General features: G+C 51.0%; 1 protein-coding gene across 7 annotated transcripts in view; it reads right to left on the bottom strand.

Annotated features, from left to right (window-relative positions):
- Positions 1 to 23,780, bottom strand: part of ANKRD11 (ankyrin repeat domain containing 11) — a 172,159-nt gene that overhangs the window by 31,842 nt on the left and 116,537 nt on the right. The gene's annotated exons all lie outside the window — the stretch shown is intronic.

Raw genomic sequence — 23,780 nt, 5'->3', positions numbered from 1 at the left:
GCAAGTGACGCCGCTGGGGAACGCCCGGAGGATGTCAGGTAGCTGTGGCGCCCACTCCCGCACGTGGGCCTGAGGCCTGCGCCCCTGCATTTCCCAGGACACATGCTGTGGTTATCGTGTTTTCTGTATTTTATGTTTTGGCATCTTCAGTTTGCTTTCTGGGGACAGACCGCCCTCCCACCAGGGCCAGCCCTTTCTTGGCAATGGCCAAGAACCCCCCACAAAACCACCCACCACCCCACCTACCTCACACACACAAGCCGCCGACTCCCCCGAACATAACGCATCCCAGGTACCACGTAACCAGAGACCACCCCACAGCCCGCGGAACTGTCCACTCCACCCACCGCCTTCCCCATGGAGACCCCAGGGGAGATGCTGGCCGACTCGCCTCTCAATCCTGTCTGCTGCTCCCAACAAGCCCAGTGCTTCCCTGGCGGCCGTGCCGGCACAGCCAGGCGCTCTGCGCCTGTGCGTGGAGTCGCCTCTGCCTGTGGCCACACTGACCCGACCCGCCCCTGCCCCGATGTGGACAGCTCTCCCCCCACCCCCCCGGTCCTCCTGTGCTTGCTCCACGAATCACATCCAGGGTGCGTGCTGCGCTCAGCAGAGGGAACAGGGAAAAGCGCGTCTGCTCCGTCCTCCTGAAAGCCTTCCTCGCAGACATCCTCCTCACAGGGTCAGAGAACAGTTCACACAAACCGAATCACACCTCTGGCGCCTTGCCGTGTTGGACGAGGGGTTTTGTAAATAGCTCACCTGGAATTAAACAGCCTCTACTCTGTATGGTTTTGGAAACACGCTGTTCAGAAGCGTTCTGGAGTGGCAGCTCCGACCTGCTCTTCACCAGCCTCTGGAGAACCTGTCTCCTTTTCCACATTAACGGATCAAAGGTTCCCCGAGTGTCCCCTTGCTTATTCACTGGCCAACACACATCTAACTGTAGTCAGTGGAGGGACCACACCACCTCCTGACACCGCCTCCGCAGCACACCATGCAGGTGGGCCGGGCTCTGCCTCCACACGTTCCCCGTGGCTGCGGCCGTAAATGATGGTTCCTATCTGCGCTTGAAACTGTGAACGCCAAGCTCTCTTCCAGTTTTCCACGACCAAACTGGGCTGTCTCAGCCTGAGGAATGGCATGTCAGAGCCTGACTCAGGACAGCTGCTGAATCTCAGGGCTACCTGGGAACTCATCAGCAATGTTTCCACAGAAATTTAAAGATTATCCGAAGTTAATGTTTTGAAAACCTCCTGACTGCCTGCTCCCAAGATGGAAACTCAGGCCACGGAGCCGTGGACGCGCGACGCTCGCACCCCCAGACGCGAATCCCCGAGTGTGTGGAGCCAGGCAGCGCACGCCGGGCGGACCCACGAGTCCCGGACCCCGACCTTGCCGCATCCAAACCAGGAGGGCGCGTGGACGGCCAGCCCAGGCCGCAAAAGCTGATGTCACCAAGTGCCCCACGGCGGCTCTGGCCTTTCCTGGGAAGCCCTGCACGAGCTGCCCAGAGGCTGGGGGCAAGAGGGGGGCCCGCTCCTCCAGGGCCTCGGTGCCCACGGCGGCCCCCCAAGGCGCACCCCCAGCTTCTGGAAACACCGGCAGACCCTGCGGCTCCTCTAGCGCCTCCTGCTCCGCTGCTGTCGTCGGCGTGAAATTTCAACACTACACCCGCGTGCATGTCTCCGACCCGGGCTCTGGCACGTCCCTGCCACCAGGAGACACTCGCCACTGCCGTCATTTTGGGCGCAATCCACTAGCTGACGGAGGAGGCCCGCGCCTCACCAGGATGTCTGTGTTGGCAGCTGGCCCCGAGTGCCAGGTCTCCACTCATTCCTGAGGAGGGACAGGGCTCGATGGGTCCAGGTCCGCCCCAGCTGTGTCCCGGTCTCACAGGCACACTTCTGTCCTCTCCCCTACGTGCCCAGCAGGACCCTCCCTGAGGCTGCCCAGTCCCTCGGGCTCCACACCACCCTGCACCCCTCCGCTGGGCAGCCTCTCCTTCCCGCCTGCCTGTCCTGGGCCCAGGGAGACGTCCATTCACAGGGGCTGGCAGGACAGACATCCTTGTCAAGAGACCTCGTGTCACAACGAGGCGTGCCCCTCCCCAAAGGCGCTCTGAGCACCATGGGCAGACCTAGCCCCGCGGGCACCGCAGCAAGCGACTGCCCCGACCACGGCACCCTCCTCCTTCCCGACACAACTCGGCCCTGCGAGTCCCTCTCCATGGGCAAGAGGCACAACTCTCGGAGGAGAGGCTCCCTCCAAACTAACCCTGAGGAAGGTGGGTGGCTGCACCCCTGCCACACCCGCCGTTCAGCAAACTCCTGCCTTTGCGAGTGACAAGCTAAAAGCAAGACACGAGGGGGAACCTGAAGGCAACTTTACTGGCCTCGTGGGGATCAAACCTGGAACCTGAGTGGAAAAGGCCACAGCACCGTGGGCCCCAAATCCACGGACAGGGAGAGCCCGGCCCCGCAGCTCCAGGAGGGAAGGCGCAATGGGGCGGGACGAGGGCCCACCGCCTGCCGACCTGTGCCAGCCACCCCCGCCCCAGCGGCCTCATCCCCGCAAGCTGCAACCACAGGGGCAGAGAAGGCAGCTGAGAGGGAGGCTCAGAGCAGGGCCCGGAGGGACCACACACACAGGAGCAGGGTGAGCAGGGGCTAGAGAGAGACCGGGTCAGCAGCAACCTGGGCTTCAGGAGAGTCTAGAAAAATTCAGAGACAGAAGAAAAGACTCACAAATTTTAAAACGAGAGGATACGCTAAGTCCTAGAGAAGCAATCCAGAAAGCCCGCTGTCACAGCAAGGCAAAGACGCTGCCCGAGGAGGAACCAGAGACAACGGCCCAGGACAGGACCCCAGCCAAAGGGCAGGAGCCCACTGAGCCCCGCCTCTCCCGCACGGGGGCCTCTGTGCAGGGGACGCGGACACAGTGCAGCAACGGTCCCGAAAAACGATTTCCAGACTCAAACACCAAATGTAGCCACACTGGCGACCAGGGTAACGGCAAAAGAAAGGCACTTGCGAGCCTGCAGCAAAGTCCCCCGGCCCTCCCCCTCCTGCGGGCCTTGGCGGGGGGGGGGGGGGGGGGGGGCGGGTGTTGGGCAAGGGCAGCCGCAGGCGGCACAGCCCGGCCTCTCCTGTGGGGTCAGAGCTGAGCTCCAAGAATGGTCTGAATTTAAATCCTTGGGGGACAAAGAAAATCAAGACTAATATTTTGTAAACCAGGAAAACTGCATGGAATTAGAATTTCTGTGTCCATAAGTAAGGTCTCCCTGGACAGAGACCACACCCAGAGCACTATCGTGGGCTCCACAAGGGACACTGTGGCCTATCGGTGTCACCTGAGGGCGCCAAGACGCCCCAAGCCCTCTCCGGCCGGCGTGGCCATGCACCCGCTGGCACGTGGCCGCGGTGAGCCAGCCGGCGTCCCTAGCGCTGCCTCGATAAAGCAGCAAACGTCGTCCACTCTGTCGCTCTGCAAACCCTACTCCCTGCCCTCCTGACACTGAGCAGATGGACGGTGGGGCTGGCGGGACTGCACTGGGCTCTGGAAAAGCCCCTGCGGCGGGGCTGTGGCCACGCCGGCTGCGTTTTCATGGGGCACAACGGCTACCTGAAAGACTCTCTCAGACAAGCTATGATTATTAAGGACTGGTACGTGTTTTCTCAAAAATGAACAAAATGAGGCCATCGCTTCAAGGAAAACTAACAGTAGTTGTGGCCAGCAATAAAATTTGAGCTTTCACATGAATTCTGGGAAACTTGTATCCCTTCCATTAGCTTCCTAGCACCCAGCCTGAAGACGGGTCAAATGAGGTTGGTGGTGATCATGGACCGTCCACATTTGGGAGACCCACACACCTCAGGGGACCAATGCTTCACAAGGGAGCCCCCAGGGTCTTCAGATCCCCCGAGTCCAGTCGGAGGAGAACCCACCCTCACGTGGAGGCTCCCAGGCGACTCCCTGTTCCCTATACATGTCTGTGAGAGGCTGGATCGTTTTCACACACTTTAAGCAAAACCGCAGAATGCAACAGATGGAGTAAAGGTGCCAGGTATTAGAAAGAGCTGCAGCTATATGAAACAATGCCACTCTTCTCACTAAACTTCTGTTTTCTTTTATAAAATAGTTACTTTTCAGTAAAAGTTCAGTAAAGTTTACTGTGGGGTCCTCACTGCAAACCCCCAGGTGTGTAAGGGACTCAGGGCCCAGCAGCTGAGCACCAGTACAGAGAGGCTCCTGGGCAGAGGGAACCCAGATGGAAGTACTTGCTGTCAGGAAACAATGAGTGCAAACCAGGAGCAGGGGCTGGGAACCATAAAATGACTCCTGTACAGAAGCCCAAATTGGCATAAGAAAAAAAAGGAAAAGGTCTTTAAAAAAGAAAGAACTTGGAAATTCCCTGGTGGTGCAGTGGTTAAGAATCCGCCTGCCAACGCAGGGGACACGGGTTCGAGCCCTGGTCCGGGAAGATCCCACATGCCGCAGAGCAACTAAGCCCATGTGCCACAACTACTGAGCCTGTGCGCTAGAGCCCGTGAGCCACAACCACTGAGCCCGGGAGCCACAACCACTGAGCCCATGTGCCACAACTACTGAGCCTATGCTCTACTGCCCACGTGCCGCAAACTACTGAAGTCCACGAATCTAGAGCCTGTGATCCGCAACAAGAAGCCACCCCAATGAGAAGCCCGCGCACTGCAACAAAGACCCAACGCAGCCAAAAACAAACAAATAAATAAATAAATCTTCCTTCCAAAAAAACAGAAAGAAAAAAAGAACTCATGCTAATAAACTTAAAATGAAAAGGAAAGGACTTCAAATTACATAAATAAATATTAATTTAAAAAATTAAAGTTAAAAAGCTGAAGAACAGTACTGACACCGCCTGATGCTGACAAGGGCCAACCGGCAGGCCAAGCGCACGTGCACGGTGACCCACGTTCCGACCAAGGAGCCCCCGACCTGAGCCCCCCGGCAGAGTCCATGCAGAGACATGAAGGTGATTCCCACTCACCCCCACACAGAACCCAAGTCCAGACACTGCAGACCAGAGGAGAACAGGCTGCTGGACAACAGGGTAGAGAACACCTTCACAACCTCAAGGTAAAGAAAGAGCCCGCAAAACCGGAAACACTAACCATAACGGCAAAGTCTGAAAATTCTGACACTTTATTTTTAAATTTTATTTATTTATTTTTGGCCGCGTTGAGTCTTCGTTGCTGCGCGCACGCTTTCTCTAGTGGCGGCGAGCGGGGGCTACTCTTCGTTGTGGTGCGCGGGCTTCTCATGCCTAGAACCTGTGTTGCAGAGCACGGGTTCTAGGCATGCGGGCTTCAGTAGTTGTGGCACGTGGGCTCAGCAGTTGTGGCTCGTGGGCTCTAGAGCACAGGCTCAGTAGCTGTAGCTCACGGGCTTCATTGCTCTGTGGCATGTGGGATCTTCCCGGACCAGGGCTCGAACCCGTGTCCCCTGCGTTGGCAGGCGGATTCTTAACCACTGCGCCACCAGGGAAGCCCAGATTCTAACACTTTAAAAATAACAAGTTTTGTTCATTAAAGGTCACCTTCCCACAAAAGAGAAGAATTTTCTACACACATAACTGACAAAAATCTCTTATCCAGCATCTATAAAGAGCTCCCACAAATCAATAAGGAAAAGAGAAAACGTCCACTACAAAAGATGGAAGTGAGACTCAGGCCTTTCACAAAAGAGGAAATCCAGATGAAAAACTGATCAGCTTCTTTAACCAACAGGACAATGCAAACAAAAACCAAAATAAGCTATAGAACATCAGCGAAGATGCAGAACAGAGGAAACGACGCATCCTGATGGGAGCGCGAGCAGAGCCACAGGACCCACGGCGCACGCGCGCCCAACAGCCCACCGCTCCTGGGGTGACACCCAGAGGCCACGCCAGCGCAGGACGCAGGCCTGTACCGCACGCGCCAGCAGCCCCTGTGGGAGCCTGCAACAACCCAACCATCTCACAAGTCAAGGCAAAAAAAAGTTACATTGTATGTTTCCCTAAGTTTCTAAAAACAGTGCTGAGGGATGCACTGCTCAGCTGACAAGACTATTAAAAACATCAAGCGGTGACTATTGTAAGTAAAAGTCTGGAGGAGGGTGGGATGGGCAGTCATGCCTGGGAGCGTGACCTGGAGTTTTCTACACAAAAGTCACATGCGTGTGTTCTTTGTGAGAATGAAATTGTACATTTTTATTTTGCAGACTTTTGGATATTATGTTACATTTCACAATAGTAAAGTTTAAAACACTGGGTAGGGCTTCCCTGGTGGCGCAGTGGTTGGGAGTCCGCCTGCCGATGCAGGGGACGCAGGTTCGTGCCCCGGTCTGGGAAGATCCCGCATGCCGCGGAGCGGCTGGGCACGTGAGCCATGGTCGCTGGGCCTGCGCGTCCGGAGCCTGTGCGCCGCAGCAGGAGAGGCCACAACAGTGAGAGGCCCGCATACCGGAAAAAAAAAAAAAAAAAAAAAAACCACCACGGGGTATGTACCTGCTACACCCTGGCAGGCGCTTAGAAAGTGGAGGGCTAATTACTAGACCCTGTCCCAGGACAGTCTCCCTTCACGGGGCCCCATGCCCTGTGCAGAAGTGCAGCTCCCTGGACACTATGGGGCAGCAGCTCAAGGCTGCCAGCCTGTGGCGAGACCCACCCTCCCTTGCACAGAGCACACAAGCCACTGGAACTGCGCGGCCAGAATGGAAATGAAAACCTGATCAATTAACGGTGAACTAGGAAGGTTGGAGGAGGGGGTGGTTAAAACAGAGGAGGAAAAAGATGTCTTACAGAGAAGGGACCAAGCTGCAGAATAAATGAGAGGAGAAGACAGAGACAGGCCGGCACGCTGAGAGCCCCACGACGTGGTGACCAAGAGCACAGCACGGGACGAGTCCACACGCCTCCATGGCTGCTCCACGGAGACAAAAGCACAAGCCAGAGGAAGAGCAGACTGAGAACCCAGAGGAGGACAGCCCTGGGGAGGGACAGGATAGGAAAAGTGGCCCTGGGCGGGCACTACACCCACCCACCAGGCGGCTGCAGGACAAAAGGGGGGAAGATCCAGCACTGGGACCAGCGGGGGCCCCACAGGGTCACCACATGGAGAAAGCGACTAGAGAGGCCGGTGCAGCTATGCTTGTGTCAGAAACATGCAAACCTGGCTCTGTGTCTGAAAACCGATGCACGCAATCCACCACATTAACAGGCCAAAGAAGAAGAATCACGCAATCCTAACAACTGGTGCAGAAAAAGTATTTAACACACATCAAGGCTCATGATGAAGACTCTCGGCACAAGAGGGGTCCAGGGAACCCCTCAGAGTGAGCAGGAGGGTGGACAGCATCGTCGGCCAGCATCACCCCTAACAGTGAGACACGAGACACAGCTGCCCTCCCACCACTGCTTCTGGACATCTTACTGGAAGCACTATCCAGTGAATGAGGAAGAAAGGAAATAAAAGGCAAACAGACTGGAAGGGAAGAAATAAAACTTTCTATGTGATAATGATGTGACTGTCTATCTAAAAAACTGCAAGGAATCTACCAAACTCCTGGAAACAGTGAGCTCAACAAGGTTGCAGAATACCAGATTGACACACGAAAACCTACCACATGTCTACGAATAGCAAGAACACGTGGAAATAGAATTAAAACACAATACCATTTACAAGTGCGTCAAATAAAACTGAAATGCTCAGGTATAAATCTAAATTTAAAAAAAGTATGAAAACCTGTACAAATTGTAGAAAAAAAAAAAAGAAGAAGAAAATCTTTAAGACCTCAAGCTAGGCAAACAGTTCTTAAGACATGACACCAGAAGTACCGTCCATTCACAAAGGGAGAAACTGGTCAACTGTATCTCAGCAAAATTAAAACCTTCTGCTCAATGAAAGACCTAGTTCACAGGATGAAAAGGCAAACTGCAAATCACAAGTCAAAGGACTCGTATGAATAAAAAATAAACAACAATCAAAACAACTGTAAACAACAAACATCCAATTAGAAAATGGACAAAAGACGTGCAGAGACATTTCATCAAAGGAGAAACATGAGAGTGAGAGCAACTCTGGGAACGTGCCCTGCAGACACAGCTCACCTACTGGGGGTTTCCAAAACCACACTCAGTCCCACAATTGTTTTAGCATGTTCAATAGCCACTTGTTAGAAAGTGAAATAACACAGAACAGAAAGTATCAGGAGGCATCACACACACCATCTCATGAAGAGTTATTTTGTGAACATGTTTCCAGGGTGTGTGTTAAGGGCAAAGACAGAAATAGACTGTTTTCCTAAATTATGAGAAGCTGTCAGGACACTTCAGAAACACTGGCCTAAGTAGTTAAGGACACAAATCTGTTGCTTTTCTATACACTAATAATGAACTATCAGAAAGAGAAAGAAAACAAAAATCCCATTTTGAATTGCATCAAAGAGAATAAAATACTGGGTTGACCAAGAAGTTCATTCAGGTTTTTCCATAACATCTTACAGAAAAACCCGAACGAACTTTTTGGCCAATCCAATACCTAGGCATAAACTTAACTGTGTAGGTGAAAGATCTATACTCTGAAAACTACAGAACACTGATAAAGGAAATTTGAAGATGATGCAAAGAAATGGAAGGATATCCCATGCTCTTGGGTTGGAAGAATTAATACTGTTAAAATGGCCATATTACCCAAAGCAATCTACAGATTTAATGCAATCCCTGTCAAAATATGTACGACATTTTTCACAGAACTAAAATAATCCAATCCTAAAATTTACATGGAACCACAAGTCTTGCCTAATTGCCAAAGCAATCTTGAGGGAAAAAAGAACAAAGTGGGAGGTATCATGCTCCCTGACTTGAGACCATACTATAAAGCTCCAGTAATCAAAACAGTACGGTGCTGACACAAAAACAGACACTTAGGGACTTCCCTGGTGGGGCAGTGGTTAAGAATCTGCCGACCAATGCAGGGGACACAAGTTTGAGTCCTGGTCTGGGAAGATGCCACATACTGCAGAGCAACTAAGCACGTGCACCACAACTACTGAGCCTGTGCTCTAGAGCCCACGAGCCACAACTACTGAGCCTGCGTGCCACAACTACTGAAGCCTGCGCACCTAGAGTGAGTGCTCCACAACAACAGAAGCCACTGCAATGAGAAGCCCACGCACAACAATGAAGAGTAGCCCCCGCTCGCCACAACTAGAGAAAGCCCGTGCGCAGCAACAAAGACCCAACACAGACAAAAATAAATTAATTGATTTTTAAAAAATAGACACTTAGATCAATGGAACAGGATAGAGACCCATGCACCTATGGCCAATCAATCTACCACAAAGGGGACAAGAATATAAATGGAGAAAGGACAGCCTCTTCAATAAATGGCGCTAGAAAAGCTGGACAGCTACACATAAAAGATGAAAGATTAGAACATTTCCCCACACCATATATAAAAATAAACTAAATATGGATTAAAAGATCTAAGCCTAAGACCACAAACCATAAAACTCCTGGAAGAAAACATAGACAGAACTTTCTTTGACATAAATCATAGCAATATTTTTTTTGGATCTGTCTCTAAAGGCAAAAGAAATAAAAGCAAAAATAAACAAAGGGGATCTAACTAAACTTAAAAGCTTTTGTGTAACAAAAGAAACCATTAAAAAGACAACCTACTGAGTGGGAGAAAACCTGCAAATGATACAACTGAAAAGAGGTTAATATCCAAAATATATAAACATGAACTCCCTTGCAGTCCAGTGGTTAGGACTCTGCGCTTTCACTGCTGAGAGCGTGGGTTCAATCCCTGGTCGGGAAACTAAGATCCCACAAGCCTCATGACGCGGCAAAAAAATACGTGTGTGTGTGTGTGTGTGTGTGTGTGTGTGTGTGTATGCATGCATGCACTCACACACACACACACCATGTAGATACAGCTCACACACTTAAATATCAAAAAAACAAACCAACCCAATCAAAAAATGAGCAAAAGACCTGAACAGACATTTTTCCAAAGAAGACACATAGATAGCCAACAGGCACATGAAAAGATGCTCAACATCTCTAATTATTAGAGAAATGCAAATCAAAACCACAATGAGGTATCTCCTCACACCGGTCAGAATGGCCGTCACCAAAGCCTACAAATTACAAACGCTGGCGGTGTGGAGAAAAGGGAACCCTCTTTACAGGGTTGGTGGGAATGTAAATTGGTGCAGCCACTATGGAGAACAGTATGGAGGTTCCTTAAAAAACTAAGAATAGGGCTTCCCTGGTGGCGCAGTGGTTGAGAGTCCGCCTGCCGATGCAGGGGACACGGGTTCGTGCCCCGGTCCAGGAGGATCCCACATGCCGCGGAGCGGCTGGGCCCGTGAGCCATGGCCGCTGAGCCTGTGCGTCTGGAGCCTGTGCTCCGCAATGGGAGAGGCCACAACAGTGAGAGGCCCGCGTACCGCAAAGAAAAACAAAAAACAAACAAGAATAGAGCTACCATATGATCCAGCAATTCCACTCCTGGGTATATATCTGGAAAAAATGAAAACTCTAATTTGAAAAGATACACACACCCCAATGTTCATAGCAGCACTATTTACAATACCCAAGACATGGAAGCAACCTAAGTGTCCATCAATAGATGAATGGGTAAACAAGATGTGGTGTTTATACACACAATGGACTATTACTCAGCCATAAAGAAGAATGCAGTTTTGCCATGCGCAGCAACATGGATGGATTTGGAGGGCACTATGCTAAGTGAAGTAAGCCAGACAGACAAAAACACACTGTATGAGATCACTTACATGTGGAATCTAAACAATACAACAAACTAGTGACTATAACAAAAAAGACGCAAACTCACAGATACAGAGAACGAACCAGTGATTACCAGTTGGGAGCGGGAAGGGAGAGGGGAAAGACAGGGAGAGGGGATTAAGAAACACAAACTACTATGTATAAAATAAATAAGCTACGAGGATATATTGGACGGCACAGGAAATTAGAGCCAGTATCTTATAATAACTTTAACTGGACTGTAATCTGCAAAAATACTGAATCACCTGAAATATATATAGCACAGCAAATCAACGATAATACTTCAATGAAGAAAAAAAAGAGCCCTGGGTTTGTGGTTGGATATATCTGTTTCTCTATCTGTAAAATATGGAAGTAAACCTTCCTCATGTTAAGAGCTCAGGATGATACCTGACACCTGCCCAGGGCTCTTATCAGTGGCCCTTGAGTCTCTCAGGCTGGGGAGGTGGGGGCTGAGGATGGAGCCCTTGAAGCCAGTGTTCCTCCAGGGCACTTCAGATGCTTCTCCTGAAGGAACACTCGGTTATAGGCTTCTGCCTGAGAGCCAAGGTGTGCCCCCCTCTCTGAGGAACCAGTCTCCTCCTGCCATCACCTCCCTGCCCCCAAAGGGTGAGGTCCCGTCACTTACGCGAAGAGCCACAGCCGCGGCAGTGACAAGGGGCGGGCAGGCACAGGCTCCGCCCACTGCCCTCATGGTGGTTTATCGCCCGTGTCTGCCCCAGGCCTGCACGTACAGATGGTGGGGAGCAGACACGCAGCAGCCGGTGGCTGGACGCTGCCTCTGCCGTGCATCTCTGTGAATGCAACCATGGACACGTCCCCCTCTGCCTGATGACACCCGTGGGTAGATCTTTTATCAGTTTCTAAATTAAGAAGTGATGGCAACATCACAGGAAACTCGACACTTTTCCTGCCAGTTGGTTCGAAAAGGCCTTAATTGTTACTTCGATAATGGGTTTCTGGCCACGTGACCATGCAGCCAGGAGGCTTGAAGACACAGAACCACCATTCTCAGGGCAGTGAAGGCCCAGGCCAAGGACACTGCCTCCACCAGAGCCTGAAGCAGCCTGGCTGAACACACACACACGCAGGAGCACACAGCACACTCACCCCTGAAGGCTGGAGAGCCAGGCCCCGTGTGAAAATGCTACCCCCTCCCCACTTCCCGGCACCGTCACACAGAGCTCAAATAACAGCCACCCCCACCGTGGGAACCCAAACTTCCATGAGGCTGGGGGCACCCTGCCTACAAAGGTGCCTCCCCAGGAAAGGGAGGGGGCCGTGGCTGACGTGGCCCTGGGAGCCCTCCCACTCTGCACAACCCTCAGCACCTCTGTGTCCCCCCAGGATGGTCTATGTGGCCAGAAAAACCAAAGGACAGGTGACAAAAGGATTTCGTACAAGTGTAACGTTTTGCATATAAAGGGACATCTTCCCATCAGGACACCGGACAGATGGATGGAGACACCAAGCAGAGCATCAAGGTCAAAGTCGAGGTGCTCGCACACCTCCTGCTGCGCAGATGCATCCAGGAGAGGGACCCCGGCTGTCTCCTTCCTCCTCCGGTCTCGGCCCGGTGCCCACACACGGGCAACTCTGAGCAGGGGCTCGTTTCAGGAGACCGGGGCGCCACATGTCCTGTCCTGCAGCCCACGCCCCGCAGTGTGTCCCACAGCACATCCTCACCGAGGACGTGAGGCGCCCAGGCCCTGCTCCTCCAAAACTGCTTTTTAAAAAAGCTTGTTCACATCAGCCTGCTGGGCCACACGCTCTTACGGGCGCACGTGGCCCGTGTGGCTGGCGGCCCGGCAGCTGGTTATCGGCTCCGCATGCGCAGGCGCGGGTGTGTGCGCGCACTCGCAGCGTCTTAGGAAGGACTGCAGCTCAGCCTCTGAGCCAGCCCAGGAGGGCGCCCTGGCCGGCCACCAGAGCCAGAGAAGGCCTCCTCCCCTTCCCTCTGTTCTCAGCCCACAGCACAAGCCCGGGCCCAGAGACCGCAGCCTCTGAGGCGCACCTGCCGCCGGACATGCTCAGTGCAGCAGCGTCACAACATGGCCCCACAGTGACACAGGACAACCACCAGCACCCGCCTCAGGGTGGGCGACGTCCCCAGACGCGTCCTCCGCTGCTCCCCATGGCACACTGTCCCCTGTAGCCCTGCACGTCCACCTGCCCGGGCCGGGCACCGCCGAGGCCGCTCACCCCATCGTGTGCTGCTGAGGTTCCCGGGGACACAGCCCACCCCAGCCCGGTCATCTGTCACAGGGGACACAGCGGCTAAACTCACACAGCAGCCTGGAAAAGACCTGTCTGTGCTGGCGACACTGTGTCCACCATACTCTCTGGTTCCTGAAACAGAAAGTCTTTTGCAGAAAAAGGCTACCAAAAGAACGATCCTCTCCACTTCCCTTACGTTTAAATAATCAGCTGGTAATTTCCCTCTTTGAATGGCAAGTTTGCCAAGGGGATGTTTGGAGCAAAACAAGTCTAAATTAGTAACAAAGTCATCCAGAAATAAACCCATCATGAAGCCACCTCCTTTGCCCCAGAAGTCACCATCACCTGGCCTGTGCCCGAAGTCTCATCAGACTTGGGAATGAAAAACCAGGGAGGCACGCGTGTCCACGGTTCCCGACGCTTCACCTTGGAACCTGAGCAGAGGGACGTTCCGGTAACTGCTCGGGGCAACTACACTCACTGCGACCTTCTTCTAAACAGGTTTCCACGCACCAGAAACAAGTAACTCTAAACACACACCCCAGTCGCAAGTCCTGTTTGTAGTGATGGTCGGCCACATTTCACGCGCTGTTGCTGGGTGCCTTTGTGACAACGGGGGGCGTGGGCCCCACGGCGGGCAGGTGGAGGTCGTGGCCTGCCGCCTCCAGGGTCCCGGGAGCACAGGGCACCACTCCCAGGTCTCCCAGCCCTTCCTGGGCACTGGCACCGCCCACTCGGAGCGCAACACACGCTGACACTCACCCTGGACCCACCTCCTCCCTGTACTGCTCACTTTGGCAAAACCCAACAAAAATCCTCTCCTGGGTGGAGCAGCAGGGCTCCTGGAGAAACTGAGCGGCTTTTCCTTAGCAAGAGGGCACTGAGAGAATATACTGAAAATGCATTTACCCAGACACCCTACTTCCTGTGGGAGGGAGCCTTGTGCACGACAGCCGCGAACTGCAAAGCACGTGTCCACGAGCGAGCGGCGCCAGGTGCACCGTGCCCACAGGGCAGCGCTGCTCAGAGGCAGGCCCCCCACAGTGGGGTCCCCGCCACGTCACAGAAGTGCCCTCTCAGGGGCGCTCAGAGTCCCAGGGGTGGGCACACTTACACTGTACACCTAAGACCTGTGCATTTGTTCACGTCTACATTACATCTGAAAGAGGAAAGAGAAAAGCTACACGGTTACCTCAAGGAAGCAGCAGCAGTGGGCTGAACGGCAGGCCCACTCCCGAAGATCTTGCCACGCAGCACTTGTGAGTGTGACCTTATTTGGGATAAGGTAACTAAGTGAAGGACCTCAAGAGGAGACCTTCCTGGATACTCGGGGCAGACCCTCACCCCAACGGCAAGCGTCCCCGTGACAGAAGGGAGACAGTGCCGCGGCCCCGAGCCGACGAAGGCGTGGGCCGCCAGGAGCTGGAGGAGACCGGGGGTGCTGCCCAGGGGTCTGGGGAGGGAGTGTCCTGCCAGCACCGCAGCCTAAAATTCTGGCCTCCAGAACTGTGAGGACGCACCTCTGCTGCCTACACCAGCCAGTGCGTGGTGACTTACAGCAGCCCTAGGAACTAACACAACACCTACGCAAGATAAACTCGTGGAGTGTCCTACGACTGGCCACTTGCTCCCCAAAGCCAAGATAAACGACCTCCTGCTGTGTCCTCCAGACCAACAGAGGCTGCACCCCGCTCTCCACCCTGCGTGGTGTGGCCCCTCGGACCCCTAAGGGAAGGTGGCACACCAGCTTCAGGGGTCACCTCCACCCCGAGGAAGGGCCCCAGGCCTGGGTCGCTGGCTGCTCCCCTCACCCAGGGAAATGCTCATCACAGAAACCGGGATTTGTTCACAGTAAACTCAACAAGGCTCAGTTGAGCCCAAGGCAAAAAGCTGGTGGGCACTTGCTGCCCCTTCCTGGAGAGGAGGATGGCTGGGAGGGGACCCAGAGGGGCCCTCCTAACAGTCCTCGCACTGCCAGCGCAGGCTTTCCTCCCTGCTGGGCCCACCCCGGAGCCACCGACAGTGCTGACACCTGTGAACAGCGATACAAGTACCCACGTGACACCCTCAACACTGCCCCTTAAGGTTGCGATGCCTGAAGTATTTACTCTCTGGCCCTTTAAGAAAAAGACAGCCAACCCTGTGCTAAACCAAGGCACTGGCAGACACAGTAAAGAGCAGGTCATATCAGCAGTCACGGAGAAAAAGCCTTTTTCTACACAACAGCTCTGAGATCTGAAAGGAAAGGTAAAACCAGTTACAAGATAGGAGGCTCTAATTTTTGCTAAAATATACCATGTAATAATAAAATACAATTAATCCACGAAACAAGATTCCAGAAGCTAGTAACACAGGGACGCCCGTGGGAATGTGCTTTCAGTCTTCTTTGTATTTTATGATTTTCCACCATGCACATACACTGCCTCTATCATCTGATTACAGAATCAGACATAGGGAATTGCAAACTGCATCCACAAACCTTATTTAACATTTCATGTTCTACTAATCATTTTACCTATATGATCTGGAAAAACCCTACGAGTTTTGTCCTAGGACAGATATTTTACAGGGTGAAAACCAAAATCCCCATGGTGGGAATGACACGCCCAGAACTAGCAAGCAGGATGCTTGGAGAGTCCGGAGTAGAACCCACGTCCCACCTAGAAACTCCCTCCAGGGCCACTGTCACAAGTCCCGTCCACTAAGGATCAGAACAGAAGGTGACATCTGACCACTGTGGTGAAAGCCTGGACTGGATCATGAAAGGACCCAGTGGGCTTCCCCTGGACACAACCAAAGGCATGACAAGTGGCCAGCTCAGTTCGAACCCTACCATCTGCCAATTAAACACAAAAAACAATCACAAACAAAAAACCTCACCAATGAAACTGTAATGAAAACATTACAGACTGGGCAGGCCAGTCAACAGCAGCCAACTGAGGTCAAGTTCTAAATCCCCAAAGCCCACGCATGGCACACGTTGTTTGAGTCATGTTTTCACAGTGTCGAGGGGAAAAGCAGTTCCTTTTCAAACCATTCCAGGAATCCGGAGGCCCCTAAATATGTTTAAAATGGGTTATTACATTTTATGAGCTCCTCACAGCAAATATTTTCTATCCTTGGCATTTTATAACAAAGTAACAATGGCTAAAAGTTTCATTAAAATGTAGAAACATACAGAAAAGTATGAGAAATAATGTAAGAAACATTCATGTACCCCATCGCCTGTTCATTTTGCCATATTTGGTTTGGAATTTTTTTATATAAAAATATTACATACATAGTTGGAGCCCCTATGAATCCTGCTATCATCCCTCCTCCTCCTCCTCTCCAAAGATTGTGGATTTTTTTTTTTTTTTTTTTTTTGGCGGTACGCGGGCCTCTCACTGTTGTGGCCTTTCCTGTTGCAGAGCACAGGCTCTGGACGCGCAGGCTGAGCGGCCATGGCCCACGGGCCCAGCCGCTCCGCGGCATGTGGGATCTTCCCAGACCGGGGCACGAACCCGTGTCCCCTGCATCGGCAGGTGGACTCTCAACCACTGCGCCACCAGGGAAGCCCAGATTTTGGATTTTGATGCTAATCATCACCATACATGTTTTCACACTCGTGCTACATGCTACACTGTAAACCTATAAACATGATACGGGATATTTTTACAAGAAACACGTTGCACGGATCTTCATAAACCATTTCCCCTCCAGATTATGCTTTGGGGATTTATCTATGCTTCTGTTCAATGTAGTTCTACTTTATTATAACTGCAGTGTGGTATTCATTGTCTGAAAGGAAAAAAAAAATTCTCTTATTGACTGGCATTTATTTTGTTCCAGCTCTTTGGCAGTACAAACAGTGCTACAATGAACATTTGTCTTCACGCTTCTGTACATGTATACCTAAGAGTTTCTTTTAGGGTTCACAACTAGAAATGGAACTGCAAGAAACTAACTAAATTCTTTTTAAAAACCTGATGCAGCTTCACACTGCACAGTCATTCACACCATGCCCTGTCACTTCTGATGGTGGCATACGTCTTCAGTTGTAAAATTATCAAGAGATCTTGACAGAGAAAGGGGGAAAGGTATCCTGCATGTGACAGAGTCATTTGTGGAACGTGACTAGGTTCTACCCCAAAAGTCAATAACCAGGAACTTTCATCTAAATAGAAACTGTAAATTCGAGTGATGATATGAGACTCTTCCTGGGCCAAACCTCTGAGACGAAGTTCAGGGACAGCTGAGGTGAAGGGACAAGGGTCTGGAGAGCCCTGAGGCTCCAGAAACCGTGCAGGAAAAGTGAGAGGATCCACAGCTTTTAACCGATCCCCAGGGAGTCCATGACCCAAAGAAGGTTGACAGTTTTCTCTTCCTGAAAGTGCACAGTGACATGGCAGGTGAATAGAAGGCGGCCCCGAATGAAACACGAGGACGCTTCACTGTACAAATTCAACCTTCAGAGAGACGGAGAAGTTACCAACACACCCGGAGGAGCACCACTATAACATACGTGACTTCAGACTTCTTTAACCCAGCGGAAAAACCCATAAATCATAACCCAGGTCATATGACTACAGTTGTTTATATGCACTACTGTAACAATGTTTAAATGGATATTTCCACTGAAAAACATATGAAGCCCGAGTTGGTCATTGTATCTCTAAGGAGGTCGGCTGAAAACAACCACAGAAACAAAGCGGGTCCCCTTCTCTCCATGGGAAACACACTGCAGGGAAAGCAACCAGGCAATCAAGCTACAAGGGGGCAGACAACGTGACTGCAATGGGACAGCCTGGGGACCCTTGTGTGAACAGATCCCGCCAAGCGTCCCCCCGCCCGGAAGGACTGTGTGGGCAGCGAGACGAGGCTCGTCACCTTGGCAACAGCTCTAAACATATGTGCAGTGATACCAGATGATTCCTGAAAGCTGTAAATAGAGGATAATGGCATAAAAATTCCAGATTAAAGCAAGGACCACCCACCCCCTCCCCTCACTACCCTGCCCACGGCTTAAATCCCACTGGTACCTCTCAGAGCAATTCCATGTATGCAAACGTGCTTTTAATCTCCGGATATACCAAACACTGCAAAATTACGTACCTAGAGAAGCAAAATATAAGGCCCCCAGATTAATCAGCTTTGTGCAAACTCGTGTACGGACATGAAGTGGCCACGAGACGGCAGCGTCTACAGCAGAGGGCGTGAGCCCACAGTGGCTGCAGTCACCTCAGGGATCTCTGGGTCCTCCCCACACGGTCACCTGAGCCTCCCCGGGGCCCTCGGGGCCAAGGTTCCTAGGACTGACTCAGACCTGGCTTCAAAGGAAGAGGTGGAAGTGGGGGCAGGCCCGCAGCCGGAGGAGACCCGAGGGAGGGTCCAGGCCAGACAGTCCAAGATTTCCGGCCTCAGAACCCAGTTCCAACTTGGTTTGAAAAACACAGTCCATTTCATCTTTGGCGAGTTTGAGACTCTGGAAGCAAATCATGCAGTCCAGGATAAAGCAGCAGCATAAGGAGGTGTGCGCTTGACAGGCTTGCAGAGAGACGGCTGACGTGAACCCAGCCGAAGGTGTGAGGGCGTGACTTGGCAGGGCTGCAGCGCCATCTCTGGGACTGCCAGCATTCACCCCACCACCTCTGGTCTTCGTCCAGCACGGGACGCGGTGAGAAGAACATGCTTTTCCCCTTTTTCTTCCTACCATATTTTTAAACCATCGTACAGAAAACTAGGCAACTAAATCCCCAATCATGAGCTGACATTTTTAAGAGAAGAAACAAACTTGATATTTTGTGTTACAAAAATCTATTTATGGGCCCTACAGATACACTTCTCAGGACAGTCATCATTAAAATTAAATACTAAATATTCCAAGGAAAAAAACAATTGCAAGTTAAAACAGAGATGTTAAAAATGTTCCGAGAAATTGTTTTTACAGAATAAGCAAACTTTCGTTTACTCGGAGCGTCCCCCGCACTGATTCCACCCACATGGCAAAGGGGTGGAAGAAAGGGAGCAGGTGCGAGGCGAGGAGGCCTGGGCCATCACATGTTTAGAATCCTGGACTCAGGATGCAAAACCAGGAGAAACTGCAGTCACATCCGTTTGCAAATCTAAGTTCCTGAACAGATATACACAACAACATTTATAAACTCCAGTGCTCTGTTTTAAAGATCCTGCATCTGTGGCAAATTCTTTCAAAGTAAATACCAACTCAGATTTGTCTTTTTTGTGAACTTCCTTAAAAGCCACAGTACGCAGGTATTTTTCTGCACAGGGCTGGGGAAAGGGGGCGGGTGCAGGCAAGCCCTGTGTCTCCTCTCGACAGCCTGCTACAGAGAGAGGACCTGGCCCCGAATCCACTCCAGGGAGTAAACTCACGTGAGTGAAGACGTGTCCATAGGTGCTGCCTGACGAGAAGCGTCGATAAGCCCTGCACCAGCGTCATTCCCAAAGCTCACTGCTCCTGGTGTTCAAGGAAGCGCCCTGGGCCCTGAGAAAGGGACCCCAGGGCCACGGAAGGCTCCCCCTCCCCCCGTTCTTGCCCCAAAGCTGATGTAGTAGAGGGAAGGCAGGCCTCCGGGAAACTACAATGACAGGGCTGTTTCCAGCCAGGGCATCTGCAAGTCAGACCCTCACAACCTGTGGCGTGGTGTGGCCGTGGACCACGCGGCAAACAACCCGTGCGCACTGGCTGAAATCGTGAGCAATCTCGGTCTCCCTGTGTATAAATCAGGAAAAGAACCACTGTCCTGCAGGGCCACATGGAACCCAGGCAAGTGCCCGGTACACACAGCAACTGTAATTAACGACAACACCCCACCCCCTTCAGTAAGGGACTGGGTTTAATGATCCATTTCCAATTACATTTGCATGGTGCTTTACTCTCATATGTCATTTTATTTAGAGCCCCTAACTAGCCTCAGTTGAACAGATGGTATTGTTTCCACTTTACAAAGGCAGGCAGGGGCTCAGATAATCACGGGGGTGCCCCGGCAGGGCCTCGGAGGACCGTCTCTCAGGGTCACGGCCACAGGGTCAGCAGCTCCAAGTGAACCAACCGACACAGATTTTATCCTCTCAGGGATAAAATAATTCCATCTTCCCAAACTGCCCCTGAATAAAAGGAGTGGTGTCCTTCCCTTGTCTACAAGCTGCCTCAGCGTCTTGAGGACAAAGGCGGGCACTTCTCCGCAGTCCGGAGAAGGTGTCTGGGAGACATCAAGAACCACAGCGGGGAGCGAGGGTCGTGGGCCGGCGGAGGCTCGGCCAAGGCCTGCACACAACAGAGGCCCCGACCCTCGGCCCTGTCTTCACCTGCAAGGAAACACCGAAGTCCATTTCTCTGGTTTCATTACGAAGGTCCTCATGAAAGAAACCAGTAAAGAAGATCATTCGGAAGAAGTGGCAGTTATAGGTGAAAATATATAAACACACGCACAACGCAATCGAAACAAGAATGGACACGAAGCACGAGGAAAGGCAACCTGGGGGGTGTCCCAGGTGGTCTGAAAAGGCTGGCTTGCTACACACCACTCTCACATCCAAGGTGACCGCAAAAAGTGTGTAATTCCCAAACCTGTAGAGGAAATAGAAAGGGAACCGAAGAAGATCTAAAAAGGCAAAATAAGAGAGAAAAAGAGACAGAAAAGTCAGAATAAACAAGTACAATGTGAAAGAACTAAATGTTTATTAAGTACAAAAGTAAGAGGACTAAGAAATACAGCTAAAAGACGAAGTCTGTCAGACTGGAAAGGAAAAAGCAATCCACCTAGCTCAGAATGAGCAAGGGATATCAAGAACATAACAACCTAGAAGGATTTCGAGAGAAGGAGAGAAAAGATACATTGCTTAAATGGTGAGCAGAGGAACTGAGGCTGCTACACGACCCAACCCAGGAGGTGATGAGGTATGTCACTACCTCACAGCAGAGGCTCCTTTCACGAAACACAGAAGACAGCCTCAGAGTAAAGAGCAAAAACTGACACCACAGGGCAGACAGAGCCACAATCACAGGAACAGGCTTTAAAGCACCTTTCAGTAGCTAACGGGCCAAGGAGACAAGCCCAGCAAACACTAGAACACAAGAGACTGGAACACAATAGCCAGCTTGATCCAATGAGCACATACAAAACATCCCGGTCAGTAATCGCTCAGTGCCCATTCTTTTCAAGGACACAGGACAACTGGTCATGAAAAATGGCCACACACAGCCCAGAGAGCAGTCTAACATCTGAAAGGACCAACTTCTTACACCACAATACAGTTTAGATGGGGGGCGGAGAGACCACGGACACCTTAAATCTGAGAATTAAGAAATGCACTTCTAAGGATGAGGGTCAGAAAGGAAATCAGAGTGGGAACTAAAAGCCTTCAAAACTGGGGATGACAAAACGCTACACAGTAAACTGGGAAACAGCAGCATAGTGGTTCTTAAAGGAAAATGTATTTATTTTCAAAAGGTATCTCGATAAAGAGGCTTTCAAATCAGAATATACCTCAAAGCACAGAAGGAACATGTGATAAAGGTAATTACATAAAACCAATAGAAAGCAAACGTGTAACAGAGCCCAGACAAAGTCAAAGGAGGATTTTCTTCTTTTTTTGTGGTACGCGGGCCTCTCAGTGTTGTGGCCTCTCCCGTTGCGGAGCACAGCCTCCGGACGCGCAGGCTCAGCGGCCATGGCTCACGGGCCCAGCCGCTCCGCGGCATGTGGGATCTTCCCGGACCGGGGCACGAACCCGCGTCCCCTGCATCGGCAGGCGGACTCTCAACCACTGCGCCACCAGGGAAGCCCCTGGATTTTCATTTTAATGACCCATAAAAAAGGCAAACTGAACGGCACAGGACGAGGTACTCGTGCAACAGGAGAGCATGAAGGCAGGACCAGAAAGGGCGGCTCCGTGGGCAGGAGCAGGGGCAGGAGGTCTCTCTGTGGTCCACGCAGTGGATAAGACAGGGCTCACTGGCACGGAAGGCGGCAGTCACTGACTGTAAAGAGGGGATTCTATAAAATTAATAAGTATACATTACACACTCGTATCAGGTCAGTCAGGGTCAGCCAGAGACACAGACACACATACTAAGAGACTTACTGCAAGCAATCAGCTCGCAGGCCGGCAAACACGGCCCCTCCGTGGGATCAAGCCACCTTTACTCCAGCCACTGACCACTGGCCACGGGGCAAGTGCCCCACAGCAGCACCTGGACCACGTGGGCTACCTGGGCCCCAGAGCCTCCCACACACAATGCATGCATGCACACGTGTAAGCACACACACACACAGAAGATCTCTTTTCTCGGCAGTGAAAACGTGGTGTTGTATGCTTTATTTTTTCTTATCAGTATTTCCTAATTTTCCACAATGCAGAGTATTGCTTCAGCAGTAAAGGTTATTTCTAAAAAGAGAACAAAAAAGATGCCAGCAGCAACCTACTTGCACTTGGCATTAGGAGAGGACTCAGCTGTTCACACTGCAGTACCTGCAGCCACTGCGGGGACCCCTAACACCTGCTCATCAGGCTGAGGGAGCGCCTTCTGTTCTCACTTTGTACTGTTTTTTATTGTGAAGGGGTATGGAATTTTGTCACTTTCTTTTCTTTTTTTTTTTTGCAGCTTTCGAGAAGATGTTACGGTTTTTCTTTTTTATTGCGTCAATATGGCACCTTACAGCAATTGATTTTTGAATGTTGATCCAAATGTGAGTTTCTGAGATAAACCCTACCTGCATTATTATCCTTTTAAATTGCTAAATCAATTTTGCTCCAAAGCAAGGATTTTTACAGCCATATTGACGTGGGAACTGGCTTGTAGTTTTCTCATCACATCCTCCTCTGATTCTGGTATCAAGGTTATCCTGCCTCACGGACAGGTGGAGAAGCCTGTGTATGACAGACATTTCCTGTTCCCTGAGGGGTGGTAGAAATCACCAGTGAGGTCACCGGGGATTGAAGGTCTCTTTGTGTCAAGATTTTAATTAAAAATTCAATTTCTTTAATAGATACAGGGCTACTAAGGTGATCCATTTCTTCTTGAGTGAGCTTAGGTAGTTTCTGTCTTTTAAGGAATTTGTGCATTTCATCTAAGTTGTCAAATTTATTGGGATAAAGTTGTTCATAACATTCCCTCATCCTTTTAACAGCTACAGGATCATAGTGATGTTCCCTCTCTCATGCTTCATATTGAAAATTTGTGTCTTCTTTTTTCCCTGATCAGTTTCACTAGAAGTCTATCCATTTTATTTCTTTTCAAAGAACCAACTTTTGGTTTCACTGAATTTTCTCTATTGCGTTTTCAAAAATTATCATCTTGACAGGTAAAAAGAGCATAGGACAAAACTCTACTCCTGTTTGCCTTAAACACTCTGAGCAAACTAAGAAAAGAAGAAAACTTCATCAACCTGATAAAGGGAACCTACTAAAACTCAACAGTAACCCACTGAACTGTGAAAGACTGCACACACCAAGAGTGCCCACTCTCAAGACTTCCCTTCAGTACTGGGCTTCAGTACTAGACAGTGCAGTAAGACAAGAAATACAAGGTACACAGAATGGAAAGGAAAACGTAAAACCGTCTCCACTCACATGTGATAAACATAACCACACAGAAAATTCTATAGAATGTGGTTTTTTTTTTTTGCGCAGTACGCGGGCCTCTCACTGTTGTGGCCTCTCCCATCGTGGAGCACAGGCTCCGGACGCGCAGGCTCAGAGGCCATGGCTCACGGGCCCAGCC

Source organism: Orcinus orca, chromosome 20 (assembly GCF_937001465.1).
Source record: "Orcinus orca chromosome 20, mOrcOrc1.1, whole genome shotgun sequence".
Taxonomy (NCBI): domain Eukaryota; kingdom Metazoa; phylum Chordata; class Mammalia; order Artiodactyla; family Delphinidae; genus Orcinus; species Orcinus orca.
Note: the sequence above shows the minus strand (reverse complement) of the source record. Positions and strands in the feature narration are given on the sequence as shown.